Source organism: Schistocerca nitens, chromosome 2 (assembly GCF_023898315.1).
Source record: "Schistocerca nitens isolate TAMUIC-IGC-003100 chromosome 2, iqSchNite1.1, whole genome shotgun sequence".
NCBI classification, from domain to species: Eukaryota; Metazoa; Arthropoda; class Insecta; order Orthoptera; family Acrididae; genus Schistocerca; species Schistocerca nitens.
In genome coordinates, this window is record NC_064615.1 from 711,418,207 (window position 1) to 711,423,279 (window position 5,073).

Consider the following 5,073-nt stretch of genomic DNA (forward strand, 5'->3'; position numbering starts at 1 on the left):
CTGCTTGCTCAATATACAGATTGAACAACATCGGGGAGAGGCTACAACCCTGTCTCACTCCCTTCCGAACCGCTGCTTCCCTTTCATGCCCCTCGACTCTTATAACTGCCATCTGCTTTCTGTACAAATTTTAAATAGCCATTCGCTCCCTGTATTTTACCCCTGCCACCTTTAGAATTTGAAAGAGAGTATTCCAGTCAACATTGTCAAAAGCTTTCTCTAAGTCTACAAATGCTAGAAATGTAGGTTTGCCTTTTCTTAATCTTTCTTCTAAGAAGTCGTAGGTTCAGTATTGCCTCACGCGTTGCAATATTTTTGCAGAATCCAAACTGATCTTCGTCGAGGTCGGCTTCTACCAGTTTTTCCATTCGTCTGTAACGAATTCGCGTTAGCATTTTGCAGCTGTGACTTATTAAACTGACAGTTCGGTAATTTTCACATCTGTCAACACCTGCTTTCTTTGGGATTGGAATTATTATATTCTTCTTGAAGTCTGAGGGTATTTCGCCTGTCTCATACATCTTGCTCACCAGATGGTAGAGTTTTGTCATGACTGGCTCTCCCAAGGCCATCAGTAGTTCTAATGGAATGTTGTCTACTCCCGGGGACTTGTTTCGACTCAGGTCTTTCAGTGCTCTGTCAAACTCTTCACGCAGTATCGTATCTCCCATTTCATCTTCATCTGAATCCTCTTCCATTTCCATAATATTGTCCTCAAGTACATCGCCCTTGTATAGAACCTCTATATACTACTTCCACCTTTCTGCTTTCCCTTCTTTGCTTAGAACTGGGTTTCCATCAACGCTCTTGATATTCATACAAGTGGCTCTCTTTTCTCCAAAGGTCTCTTTAATTTTCCTGTAGGCAGTATCTGTCTTACCCCTAGTGAGATAAGCCTCTACATCCTTACATTTGCCCTCTAGCCATTCCTGTTTAGCCATTTTGCACTTCCTGTCGATCTCATTTTTGAGACGTTTGTATTCCTTTTTGCCTGCTTCATTTACTGCGTTTTTATACACTCCTGGAAATGGAAATAAGAACACCGTGAATTCATTGTCCCAGGAAGGGGAAACTTTATTGACACATTCCTGGGGTCAGATACATCACATGATCACACTGACAGAACCACAGGCACGTAGACACAGGCAACAGAGCATGCACAATGTCGGCACTAGTACAGTGTATATCCACCTTTCGCAGCAATGCAGGCTGCTATTCTCCCATGGAGACGATCGTAGAGATGCTGGATGTAGTCCTGTGGAACGGCTTGCCATGCCATTTCCACCTGGCGCCTCAGTTGGACCAGCGTTCGTGCTGGACGTGCAGACCGCGTGAGACGACGCTTCATCCAGTCCCAAACATGCTCAATGGGGGACAGATCCGGAGATCTTGCTGGCCAGGGTAGTTGACTTACACCTTCTAGAGCACGTTGGGTGGCACGGGATACATGCAGACGTGCATTGTCCTGTTGGAACAGCAAGTTCCCTTGCCGGTCTAGGAATGGTAGAACGATGGGTTCGATGACGGTTTGGATGTACTGTGCACTATTCAGTGTCCCCTCGACGATCACCAGTGGTGTACGGCCAGTGTAGGAGATCGCTCCCCAAACCATGATGCCGGGTGTTGGCCCTGTGTGCCTCGGTCGTATGCAGTCCTGATTGTGGCGCTCACCTGCACGGCGCCAAACACGCATACGACCATCATTGGCACCAAGGCAGAAGCGACTCTAATCGCTGAAGACGACACGTCTCCATTCGTCCCTCCAATCACGCCTGTCGCGACACCACTGGAGGTGGGCTGCACGATGTTGGGGCGTGAGCGGAAGACGGCCTAACGGTGTGCGGGACCGTAGCCCAGCTTCATGGAGACGGTTGCGAATGGTCCTCGCCGATACCCCAGGAGCAACAGTGTCCCTAATTTGCTGGGAAGAGGCGGTGCGGTCCCCTACGGCACTGCGTAGGATCCTACGGTCTTGGCGTGCATCCGTGCGTCGCTGCGGTCCGGTCCCAGGTCGACGGGCACGTGCACCTTTCGCCGACCACTGGCGACAACATCGATGTACTGTGGAGACCTCACGCCCCACGTGTTGAGCAATTCGGTGGTACGTCCACCTGGCCTCCCGCATGCCCACTATACGCCCTCGCTCAAAGTCCGTCAACTGCACATACGGTTCACGTCCACGCTGTCGCGGCATGCTACCAGTGTTAAAGACTGCGATGGAGCTCCGTATGCCACGGCAAACTGGCTGACACTGACGGCGGCGGTGCACAAATGCTGCGCAGCTAGCGCCATTCGACGGCCAACACCGCGGTTCCTGGTGTGTCCGCTGTGCCGTGCGTGTGATCATTGCTTGTACAGCCCTCTCGCAGTGTCCGGAGCAAGTATGGTGGGTCTGACACACCGGTGTCAATGTGTTCTTTTTTCAATTTCCAGGAGTGTATTTTCTCTTTTCATCAATTAAATTCAATATTTCTTCTGTTACCCAAGGATTTCTACTAGCCCTCGTCTTTTTACCTACTTGATCCTCTGCTGCCTTCACTACTTCATCCCTCAGAGCTACCCATTCCTCTTCTACTGTATTTCTTTCCCCCATTTCTGTCAATTGTTGCCTTATGCTCTCTTTCCCTGAAACTCTGTACAACCTCTGGTTTAGTTAGTTTAACCAGGTCCCATCTCCTTAAATTCCCACCTTTCTGCAGATTCTTCAGTTTTAATCTACAGTTCATAACCAACAGATTGTGGTCAGAGTCCACATCTGCCCCTGGAAATGTCTTACAATTTAAAATCTGATTCCTAAATCTCTGTCTTACCATTATATAACCTATCTGATACCTTCTAGTATCTCCAGGATTCTTCTATGTATACAACCTTCTTTTATGATTCTTGAACCAAGTGTTAGCTATGATTAAGTTATGCTCTGTGCAAAATTCTACCAGACGGCTTCCTCTTTCATTTCTCTCCCCCAATCCATGTTCACCCACTATGTTTCCTTCTCTCCCTTTTCCAACTCTCGAACTCCAGTCACTCATGACTATTATATTTTCGTCTCCCTTCACTACCTGAATAATTTCTTTTATCTCATCATACATTTCATCAATTTCTTCATCATCTGCAGAGCTAGTTGGCATATAAATTTGTACTACTGTAGTAGGTGTGGGCTTCGTGTCTATCTTGGCCACAATAATGCGTTCACTATGCTTTTGGTAGTATCTTACCCGCACTCGTATTTTTTTATTCATTATTAAACCTACTCCTGCATTACCCCTATTTGATTTTGTATTTATAACCCTGTATTCACCTGACCTAAAGTCTAGTTCCTCCTGCCACCGAACTTCGCTAATTCCCACTATATCTAACTTTAACCTATCCATTTCCCTTTTTAAATTTTCTAATCTACCTGCCCGGTTAAGGGATATGACGTTCCACGCTCCGATCCGTAGAATGCCAGTTTTCTTTTTCCTGATAACGACGTCCTCTTGAGTAGTCCCCGCCCGGAGATCCGAATGGGGGACTATTTTACCTCCGGAATATTTTACCCTAGAGGACGCCATCATCATTCATCCATACAGTAAAGCTGCATGCCCTCGGGAAAAATTACGGCCGTAGTTTCACCTTGCTTTCAGCCGTTAACAGTACCAGCACAGCAAGGCCGTTTTGGTTAATGTTGCAAGGCCAGGTCAGTCAATCATCCAGACTGTTGCCCCTGCAACTACTGAAAAGGCTGCTGCCCCTCTTCAGGAACCACACGTTTGTCTGGCCTCTCAACAGATACCCCTCCGTTGTGGTTGCACCTACGGTACGGCCATCTGTATCGTTGAGGCACGCAAGCCTCCTCACCAATGGCAAGATCAATGGTTCGTGGGGGCAGCGTAGTGTAGGCAGACCGTTTAGTAGACCTGTTGCGTCTTCTTAGTGTTCTGCCAATAAAACGCAGTTTGGTTCGCCTTCATCGCAACATTATCTATTTGATCGTTCCAATTAAAGCTGTTCGTGATTTTAATCCCTAGGTATCTAGTTGACCTGACAACGTTTAGATTTGCGTGATTTAGCATGTAACCAAAGTTAACCGGATTCCTTTCAGTACTCATGTGGATGACCTTGCAGAACTAGCACTCCTGGAAGAAAGGATGTTGCGGAGACATGGCTTAGCCACAACCTGGGGGATTTTTCGCAGGAGAGCTTCTGTGAAGTTTGGAAGGTAGGAGACGAGGTACTGGCGGAATTAAAGCTGTAAGGACGGGGCGTGAGTCGAGCTTGGGTAGCTCAGTTGGTAGAGCACTTGCCCGCGAAAGGCAAAGGTCCCGAGTTCGAGTCTCGGCCCGGCACGCAGTTTTAATCTGCCAGGAAGTTTCGTATCAGCGCACACTCCGCTGCAGAGTGAAAATTTCATTCTACAGTCTGAAAAGGTTGTAAAAGTATTGCCGGACGGCTTGTGCTGAGAAATAATTGTTGAGAATAAAATTCGATACGTTGCATCTTTTTTGATTTAATTAGCAGTGAAATTAGCCTATAAGTCCAGTACGCGCGCAAATTCAAACGGCCAGAAAGAGACGATGTCGCCAAACGTGTTCTCCGTCTGGTTTCCTAAAACAGAACAAGAGAGCGATACATAAATTGGTCACGGGACGGTAGTAACGATCGAACCCGAGCCACAGGCTGAGCAGCCTCGTGCGCTACCATCTGCGCCATAAGAACAAATGACACTTCCTGCATCTGGCGGGCGACTTGAAGTTGCACTCGCACCGGCCTCATTGATTAACTTCAATGCCAATTAACTCGGAACGGTGCAACGTATAGAATTTTTTTTCTTATTAATTATTTCTCAGCACAACCTACCGTGCAACACCTTTATCGTTTTTCACACTGTTTCTGCTCACCCTGTACATTCGAGGCTTTATACGGCAAGAAAAACATAGATACTTGCGACACGAGGAGGTAATGAAACTAATTTTAGACTTAAAGGCCGGTTATCTCATAGGCGGACCGATTGAGGCATCTCAGTTGTTAAGACATTGGACTCGCGTTTGAGAGAACGGCGGGTTACATCCTTGAAAAACCATCCCGTGATTTCCC

At 47.2% G+C, this 5,073-nt stretch overlaps 1 non-coding gene across 1 annotated transcript; it reads left to right on the forward strand.

Moving 5' to 3' along the window:
* Window positions 1-4,252: 4,252 nt before the first annotated feature.
* On the forward strand, window positions 4,253-4,329 carry Trnas-cga (transfer RNA serine (anticodon CGA)). The gene has a single exon. It is a non-coding gene; the product is annotated as a tRNA-Ser (tRNA).
* Window positions 4,330-5,073: the final 744 nt, after the last annotated feature.